Source organism: Chinchilla lanigera, unplaced genomic scaffold, assembly GCF_000276665.1.
Source record: "Chinchilla lanigera isolate Chin_1 unplaced genomic scaffold, ChiLan1.0 scaffold00120, whole genome shotgun sequence".
NCBI lineage: Eukaryota > Metazoa > Chordata > Mammalia > Rodentia > Chinchillidae > Chinchilla > Chinchilla lanigera.
In genome coordinates, this window is record NW_004955521.1 from 754,729 (window position 1) to 765,412 (window position 10,684).

The 10,684-nt window shown below is 38.6% G+C and overlaps 1 pseudogene; it reads left to right on the forward strand.

The window, feature by feature from the left end:
* LOC102021038 overlaps positions 1-4,456 on the forward strand; it is a 119,947-nt pseudogene extending 115,491 nt beyond the window's left edge.
* The last annotated feature ends 6,228 nt before the right edge of the window (positions 4,457-10,684 follow it).

Consider the following 10,684-nt stretch of genomic DNA (forward strand, 5'->3'; position numbering starts at 1 on the left):
AGAGAGAGAGAGAGAGAGAGAGAGATGAATAGCTGGGATAATTGTACTCCTGTTACCTAATGGTTTATTGAAAGGAATACTTAATGTTTAATTTTATGACCAATTTTGTCTGCATATATCTTATAATCTGAACAATTAATTTGAAGACAACAATATGCAATATAACTACCATTGGTGAACTCCTACCATCTTGTCTAGTGAAGCTCTGTGTCATTTCTAATGGGTTTTCTAGTACTTTTTATTCTCTTTAATGGTTTGATCAGTCTTGCATTCTTACATCTGGTAATCTGAGCAACTTCATTGAAGATAACAATATGTAATATAACACCCACTGATAATTCCTATCATTCTGGTTTGAACTCCTGTATCATTTTTATTGTTTTTGCTTCATTCTGCTTTTGTCTATGTTGTTATTTTGTTATTATTTTTTATTCTCTTTAAGATAAAAAAGAAATAATTAAATCGTCCCAAACAAAGTTCTGCAAATATATTTGGGCGCCACGCTCTCATACTAGTAACTCTGCATACTGTACCATTCTCATCTTTCATACTCTGGATTTTGCTCTTTTTACTTTATGTCTCATCATCTTGCCAATCACAGTTTTAATTATCCATTCAGTTCAGCCTTCAAAAGTGAGGAAATGACCTCTACTTTACAAAGTATAAAATTAAAATATTTATTGCTTCCAAATCATCATTTTAAAGTGAAACTTGGCAATGAGAGCTTTTTGATTAAAAGCTTTGCTTCATTACTCTTTCCTGTTTCATGTACAATGTGAGACACAACATGGATTCTAAAGTTTCAAGTTATGAGTGAATAATGATTGTATAATTGAACCTCTAATGAGCTACCTAATTCTTTTTCCAGAAGGTTAGAATAAAGGTTGCCTAGCAAGCTATAAAAGAGGACTTTTCAGAAATCCTTCCAACTCACTACCTCCTTTGTATCAGATGTAGTGACTTATTTCCACTCCAGTTGGAGAATTAAATTTGAAATATTGCCTGGAATATTCTGACTCAAAATGTGACAAGCTAGGTTGCTTGATGGATGTCAGAATCCTATTAAACATAATCACACAATAATGTATTTACTATGGAAGTAGTTGAATCATTTGAATAGTTCCAATAAACCAAATGTTTCTGTGAATAAGCTGAGTGCAAACAAATCTAACTCTATTTAATATGCCCAAATTTTCCAGGTGTAACTGTGAGTTTGAGCCCAGCCTGGGCTACATAGTGAGTTCAAGCCTGCCCTGAACTACATAGTTAAACCTGTCTCAGAAAAAAGAAAGAAAGACAGAGAGAGGGGTGGGGAGAAGGGGGGGAGAGAGAGAGAGAGAGAGAAAGAGAGAGAGAGAGAAAGAAAGAGAAAGAAAGAGAAAGAAGCAAGGAAAGAGAGAAAGAGAGACAAAGAAAAAAGAGACAGAGAAGCCAAACTTCAGGTTCCTCATGACTAATTATCAATAGGTAGAAGACATTGTCACAGATGGTTTCACTATACAATAACAGGCCTTTTATGACACACACACATACCTGTCATAGGACATGAGTCAGGTATAAATCTACTATGAAACTGTCTGATTTAATGACCCTTTCAGATATCTCGTGTGGAAACAAAGTCTTAGGCCAAATTTTACATGGACATAGTCTACCCAAATAAATTTTAGTTAAATAAAGTTGATACAAGTGAATAAACTTTATATCTAGAATTTAGAAAAAATAAACCATAAATTCTTTTAAGAAAATACTTACCAGCTAAGGCTGGTGGCATGGAGCACACACCTGTAATCCCAGCACTCAGGAGGCTGGAGCAAGAGGATTGCCATGAGTTCGAGGCCAGCCTGGGCCACACAGTAAATTCAAGACCAGCCTAAACTACTAACTCTGTCTCAAAAAACCAAAAGAAAAAATTATACTTATCATCCACATTTTATCTACAGTTTTGTTTACTCTTCATTTTGAGGGAAGGGAAAGAAAGTATGTCACATCAAAAGTATTCATTAAGCACATGTTGACATGGGCTCCTAGAATAAGAGTCTAAGTAACTTTTAGTGGGAAAATATTAATGCCATTGCTCTTTTCCCTTCCCTGTCCAAGACAGGCCTCATATGTACCACAATTCTTGGTTTCCAATTTACTCATGTGAGACAAATGATGCCAGAACTCTGAAAATCACTGAGGGTGACTAAAACATTTATAAAAAGAGCTTATAGTTAACAAACTTTGTCATCACAAAGTTTAATCAGAATAAATGAAAGAACAAGTGCTTTTGGACAGACTGAAAGAAACAGGCTTGGAACACTTGGCTTTGCTACTCAACAACTTTGCTTTGATGCTTTGTGAGGAAGGAGAGAATTAGGCTAGAAACCAAAGCACCTAATTTCTTGTCCTGGCTTCACTTCCCATGAGCTCAGTAGACTTGAAAAATTATTCATTCTTTCTAAGCCTTTATTACTTCATTTAAGAAGAAAAAAGTATGAATGACACTCCAGAACCACCAAACACTCTGAAATCCTGGGTCTCCTCTCCCACTGCTCCCTTCACTACTCACCCTAAATGAAGCCTGGATCTCAGAGAAAATCTCGAGGCTCGCAACATTTGGCTTTTTCATCTTCTACTTCTGTCTTCACCGTTGTTGTCAACACCTTTTCTCTTTCTGTCTCAATCACCAAGGCCTCGCCTCTAGTCCATCTTGTTCTCTAACACAAGTCATCCCATCACCCTGGTGACTTCAGTTGTGTTCAAGTTTGTTCAGGCTTTCCAGTGATGGGGAGAAGAAAGCAGATAAACATCAGTAAGACCCAATTCACCAACTAGGAGGGCTGTTAACTTGAGTAAACTAACAGAGAAAAAGAACATAGCCTATTTATCACGACTCCCACCTACAGCTACAGCAGAGAGTGCCTCTGTCCTAGTGGGCTTTTCTGCAGACCAGGTCTAGCTTAAGACTCAACCCAAAAACAAGCTAGGAAACTACTTCATAAGGCAGTAGAGAGTGTGGCAGAAGGAGAAGGGATGGACTCATGTGCAAAGCTGATAGTGAACAAGATCCCAAGGCAGCTCTGGCTGTGGATGGTACAGGGTCTGTGGGACTCTGTGGTCTCTCGGTGGTCCCTGGGAGAAAACAGTGAAAGGATTTAGGAAATAAAGACAAGAGACAATAGCCCAGGTCAGGTGGAATTACCTCTTACCTGATGGCCAAGAGGACTGACTTCAACAGTAGGGGCATTTATTTTATACTCTTGCAAAGTTAGTATCACGAGAGGTAATGCTGCCTAGAGACTAATGACTATAACCGTCCAGGCAGGATGTCTTTCTGAAGATTAATGTAGCTTGACTGCTTGAGGCACTCTGGCTCTGTCCTACCCCCATACCTATTGCCAATTTCCAGCTCCAGTGGCTCCCAACAGAATCCCAATTGAAGAACAAAAAAGAACTTGTTCAAAAAAAAAAAAAAAAAAAAGAACTTGTTCAGCATTTTTAGAGGTTAGATTGGAATGAAGGGAGAATAAAAGTAGCATGACCAGTGAAGCATCCCTATAACTCTCCAGAAACTAATGGACAAGACACATGGAGTCGGAGTTAAATGGTGTCTGGCTTCTTTTTCTAGAAGGCCATTCAAGTGAGAACATCCACTTGTGTAATGTGGAACACACTTGTAGCACCACAGTGCCCCAAACACCAGCTCCAGGAGCAGGGGGAGAGCTTTGCTGGGCACACGTGCAAAAGCAAGTCCATGAAAAATGCTCTCCTTGCATGGATGGTGGTTGAGGGGCCCCCAGTGAGTTTGCTTTCTCCCCAGATGGCAAATTCTTAGCATGAGTGAGCCATGACGTGTTATCATGGACTCAGAGGAGCTTCATGGTATGATGAAAAGTGACTTTGAGGGTTTGGTATATGTGTGCTGGATCCCAGCAAGTACATTGTGACAGGTAGAGAGGGCAATATGGTGACAATCTTGTCCTTTGTAGACTTCCAGGTAATAGCTAGAGGCACAAATCCTGGATCAGTGTTGTGGCATTCGATTCCTATCCCACTCATGTGTCAGAAAGTGATCCTGTGGGGTTCAGTGGCAGTGGTGAGGACTTCAGGGGCCTTCTTCACTTTGGCAGAGATCCTGCCAACAGTACACAGCCCACGTTGTCCACATGGAGCTCCACGGACAGCAGCCTAGAGGTGTTGCAGGTGGGTTTGGTTCAATGGGCCAGGCTACACGGTTGTCCTTCAGAAGACATCTTGTTCCCTCACCAAAGACTCTCAAGAGCAAGAATACACAAATGTCATGAATGCCACAAGCTCTCCTACAGAAGTAGTGAGAACAGTGTCCAAAGCCTGGAAGTTCTGTGCCCCTCCATGGCCAAGATCCATCAGCCTCCCCCACTTGGCAGTCTCAAATGCCAGCAGCAAAGCGGCATCCTGGGCAGGGCCATTGCATCTGAAATTAGCAATACTGTGACACTCTCTCGTTACACAGCCAGAAAAAGAGGTACCACAAGAAAGATGGCATAGAGAACTGCAACATGGAGCATGTTGTGTTTCCAGCAAGAGCACCAGCTTCAGTTTGGAGCCAGCCAAAATTCTGGGAACACCCTTGTGCATTCATATGGAAAGTGCTCCCTTGTTAGAGTCACTGGTCTATAAAAAGATCACACATGACACACCTATAATCCCAGCACTTGGGGGGCTGAGACAGGAGGATCACCATGATTTTGACATAGCCTGGCTACATAGTGTGTTCAAGACCAGCCTGAACTACATAGCGAGACCCTGCTCCCCCAAAAAAAAGAGCACATGGAAGACTGACTGTGTTAATTTTTCATGAAGATTGTATTGTCACTGCTTGTCAGGAGGAATTTATTTGCACATGGGAAAGGTGTGGTAGAATGGTAAATTTTAATGCTGCACCAGGGCTTAACCCTGAATAGGTGATGATTTTCTTTTTCTTGCTGGAGGGACGAAGTATACAATGAATGTGAATAACACTTCTCATTCTTAATGTAAATCTAAATGCTTAAGAGATATAATTTTGTATACTGCATGCCCAATAAGTCTGAATTGTGTAATGATTCATCTTAGAGCATTTAAAATAGACATATAATTAAACTAACTGCCAGCTGAATCAGTCATTCTTTGGGGAGTACTAGGAGCTCCAAAGTTAGCATTCCTGTATCAAACTATTTCAATTTTAGGAGACTCATGACACTATGGAGAAACAACGACTAAAACATTAAAATTTATGCTTTAACTGGTATATTTTTCTTAACAATTCAACTAGAATATTGTATACCTGATCAGAATATATGTTCAGTACAGACAGCCATTAGTTGTCATTGATAGCCCATTTTTCTTAACCACAAAATATTTAGGACTCTATGAAGTTTAATTTTAAGAACAAAGCACTCATCAGGGTTGATGATATTATTTTTACACTGTTCTGGCAATCCATAGAAAGAGAAAAGCCTTAATTTTTAAAACGTGTCTTAGTAATTTTATGACAATTAAAATTGCTTAATGAATATCTTTTTCTACAGGGAGGAGGAACAGTACATTCAACATGTTAAATCAGAAACAAAACAAATTTGCTAAGTATCACCACTTCTACTCCATCTAGGACTGGAAGTCCTAGTCAGACAAATTAGGCAAAAGAAAGAAATGGCATCAAATTGGAAAGAAAGAAATTAAATTTTCTCTGTCTGCAATTGACATAATCATATATATAGAAAACCCTAAAGACTCAACTACAGAACTGTCAGAACTAACCCACAAATTCAGTAAACTTGGGAGATAAAATCTCAACACACAAAAATCAGTAGCATTTCTATACACTAACGATGAATTATACAAAAATAAATCAAAAAAAGATCCCATTTACAATAGCACCCAAAAATAAAATACTTAAGAATAAATTTAGTCAAGGCAGTGGATGGAAACTGTAAAACTATGAAATGAATTAAAGGCACAAATGAATGGGAAAATATCCCATATTTGTGGACCAGAAGAGTTAATATTGTTAAGAAATTCATACTACCAGTTGCAGTTGCATCTGAAATGCCCTGCCAGTATGCCTGTGCTCATAGGCAGGGCTTGCAGAAGTGATGGTTACAGAGAGGCTGTAGCTGACCTGCTGACTTGCTGTAGGAGGTGCGGTGTAGTCAGAAGAGCGGGGTCAATGGGGGACAGGCATGACCTGGAAGGGTGCATCTCCCCTCGCTCCTCCCATCCCTCTCTGCTTCCTAGCCACCAGGATGTCAGAAGCTTTTCCTCCTTCATGCCCCTCAGAGCCAAGCCAACTATGACTAAACCATGAGCCCAAGTAAACCTCTCTTCCTTTAAATTGTGGAAGAAAAGTGATGAGACACTACCCAAAGAGTTTTACAAATTCAATGCAATTTCTATCAAAATGCCACTGGAATTTTTCACAGAGACACAAAACAAATACTTAAGAATCTAGCCCTCAGACTGTAGTGGAATCTCAAAAGACCCCAAGTAGCAAAGGCAATCTTGGACAAAAAGAACAAAGTAGGAAGCATCGTGCTACCTGATTTCAAAATACATTGCAAAGCTGTAATACTCACAGTGGAGAAAACCAGATACATAGACCAATAGAACTGAATAGAAAGCCCCAAATAAACCTATGTGTTTACAGTTAATCTTCAAAAACTGCATTGTTTGCATTGTTCTTTTGCTATTTTGTAAATGGTTGCCTGTTTGTTAATGTTTTCCTTCTTTTATTTTTAAAATATAAATAAATAAATAAAAGGAAGAAGTAAAAAAAAAAAAATCTTCAAAAACTGTGTCAAAAGCATACAAAGGGAAAAGCCAGTCTAGCAAATGTAGCTGGGTAAATGAGATATCTACATGCATGGATTATCTCAACCATCTGTAAAACTCAGCTCGAAAACTATTGTTCCTTTTTGTGTTCAGCTTTTCAAATAGTTTGTATCAAACATTTAAAATATTAAAAACTATAACAGTACAGTGGATTATTTTCTGTTATTAGCCTTATACAATAGAATGGATAAAGTGTTGTCAATTTGATTACTGACATATAACTTTTACAAATAAACTGTGGTGATAAAAAAAAAAAAAAAAACTATTGAAGACTTAAATATAGCACCAGACTGGGTGTGGTGGCACATGCCTATAATCCCAGCACTGGACAGGCTGGAACAGGAGGACTACAAGTTCCAGGTTAGCCTGGGAACTCAGGGGCTTAACAAGACCCTGTCTAAAAACTGAAAAACAGAATACAAGTTGGGGAGCTGTGATATAGCTTAGTACAAAGGCCCTGAGCTATATCCCAGCTTTCCACTTATTTCCAGGAGTGGAGAAAAATATATAAGATCAGAAAATGTAAAGTTACTGAAGAAAACATAGGTAGAAAACTTCTTGCTATTGATCTGGGAGTGTAGGCAACACAAGAAAAACAAATGAAAGTGTATTAAGCTAAAGCGTTTCTGCACAACAAAGTAAATAATCAAAAGAATTAAGAGGCACCCTATGGGATAGGAGAAAATAACTTCAAATCATATAGTTGATAAAATATTTTTGTACTTCTTTTTTGTTTTTTTGAGACAAGGTTTCACTATGCAGTTCAGGATGGCCTTGAACTCACTTTGTAGTCCAGGCTGGCCTCAAACTCATAGTAATCCTCCTGCCTCAGTCTCCCAAGTGCTGGGATTACAGAAGTGCCACCACATCCGATTTGGATAAGATATTTTGATATCAAAATACATAAGAGTTATACAACTCAATAGCAAGAAAACACATGAGCCAATTTAAAACTGGGTAAAGGACCCAAACAAATATTTATCAAAGGAAGACACATAAATAGTCAACAGGTAAATGAAAAAATATTCAACATCTCTAAAGATCAAAGAAATGAAATTTTTAAAAAATTAGGTATCACCTTATACATGTTAGAATTACAATTATTAAAAAGACAAAAATAGTAAATTTGATGAGAAAAAGGAATGATGTACACTGTTGGTGAAATGTAAATAAATATAGTAATAACTTATAAATTATATTAAAATTAATATAATTTATAGTAATATAATCACATGTATACATGATTCTGCTTATATGTGGAACCTTAAAAAGTTGAGTTCATAGAGCAGAGAATAAAATGGGGTTTAAGGGGGTAAGGAAGATGGGAGACGTTAGTCAAAGAGTACCAAGTTTCAGTTAAACAGGATTAATACATTCTGGAGATTGATTTACAGCCTGGAGAATGTAATTAATAATGTAGCATATACCCAAAAATTGCTAGGAAAGCAGATTTTCAATATTCCTACCACAAAAAGTAATAACTATGTAAATTAATGGATATGTTAGTTAGCTCGATTGTGCTGATCATATCACAGTGTCTTCACAAATGAAAACATTCCACTGTATACTGTAAATACATGAAATTTTATTCATCAGTTACACTTCAGTGGAGCTAAAAAGGGAAGATACAGTGGCTTCACATTTCTTAGAGTCTTTCTTTCTCAAACACAAGATCCCTGTAGCATCACCCCTGGCCATCCCACCTTCACAACCCTTAACCAATACCTTCCACTCTCTGAACACAAATTCCCATTCTTCCAGTGTCTGCCTGTGTCACGCCCCACTAAAACTAACTGCTGGCTTCACCGCGGCCTCCATGCCCCTGTACCTCTATTCTTGCCAGACCCACCAGTCCTTAAACTTTCCTCCACACCCAGCTTGGATGGCCTTATCCATCATTCCAGCAATTCTTCTAAAAGCTTCTGACAACTACCTCGTACCCTTCTGCTTTCATCACACATATATTATAAAACACCAACCTGGATGGAATCAACGATTCTTCAAACCTGTATCTGAGTGGCCACATTGTGATGCACACACACACACACACACACACACACACACACACACACAGAGGCAGATGGCAATCATACATCTGTGGTCACCGCTCTCAAGACAGCGTAATTCTATGGTACATTTCAGACCAGCTCGCTCTGCCTGTGGCCACAATCCCCTGCTCTCCTCAGCCCCACGTTCCCTGCTTTGCTTTACTTTCTGCGAAGAACCTGTTCTCCTCCTTCAAAATGGTCATAGCACTTTTCAGAACTCCATGGGCTCCCTTCACGAATCACAGGAAATTATCCACTGTTGCACTAAACCCGAAGTCCGACTGACACAGGCAAATGAGGTGCTTGGACCGACAGCACTGGCATTACCTGGGGACTTTTAGGAAGGCAAATACTCAGTTTGCACTCTGGCCCTGGAGAATCACAAATTCTGGAAGTAGGGGCAAAAACCTTTGTTTTAACAAGCCCTCTCGGTAACTCTGGAATAAACTAAAATTTGAGCACTGCTGTTGTAGGGGACCTGTTCCTCATTCTCTTCAGAGTCAACGACCAGTTTAAGCTTTGGATTTCTTCCCTGCACCTCTTCTCAGGGAGTTTCCCTTTTTCTGTATCTGTACCAAGTCTCTCTCTCAAGCCTTATTGACAGAAGACATGTTACACCTCTCCTGTTCAAACAGTAATCTCACTGTGAACGCTTTGTCATGTTGACCTTTTCTCAAAACACTTCATACCTTTGACTTGCAAGACATACTCTTTTGATTTTTCTCCTGCCTCTCTGGCTAGTTTTTCTCTGTCTCCTTTGTTGATCTATGCTCTTCTCTGCCTTTAAAAGTTGGGAATTTCCCCTTTCACCTTACACTAGTGATTACTCTAACAAAGTTTTTCAACTTTTATTGCTCTCAAGGTTATCTACACACAAATTTATATTAATAGTCCAGAATCTGCCCTGGCCATGTCATTTCTTAAATATATATAAGAATTTCAAACTCTATTTGTTTGAAATTCAATTCATGATCTTCTACCAGTACTAGCTGTTCCATTGCATTCCTTTCTGGTTCTTCAGTAAAAAGGTACCATCTTTCTCTTCATCCTGCTGAACTACTCTCATTCCTTTTCACCTAATTCCTACTATTCCTACCAATCTCAATTCCAGCATCTCTTCTTTAAAGAAGCCTTCCTAAACCAGTTTAATGCTCATCCCATTATAATTTTATATTTATTTTTATGATAATGTAATTAAATGCCCATCTCTCCCATTATAATCTAACATGAAAACTAAATCTGATTTGCTAAGAACAATATCTCCAGCACTTAGCTTCTGGCACATAATAGGCAGTCAAAGCAACATAGTGAATGTATAATTTTTCTTATTATTTACATGTATGTAGTAAACTTTGTTTACCCTATGTGAAAATTGATTGTCCTAAATGTTTTTGAATAAACTCAAATGCCTCTAAAAACTTAGAAAAGACCTACATGTTCATTCCTAAAGCGTAAACTACTGGAAGCTACATATGGATCATAGCCTTAACAAGAAGCCAGTCTTCAAGGAAAACGGGTGGTCATTGGTCGAGTACAAGAAGGTAGGAGAGAGAAACAAGAATAAAACCACATACAAAAATAAAGTTAAACTAAAAAGGATAGAATCACACAGTCCCTCTGATACCCCACGGTAATAACATAGACACTGTCCAAAGGGAGACATGATGTTCACACAAATCTTCCGAGCTCAGCCGCACTGCCTATGTGCTGCCTCGAGGCTGATCTCTCCAGGTCATGCCATAAAAGGTCAGAGCCTCACTCTTGGATCTTGCCACTCTCATCCTGAAAATGCTTTTTCATATTTT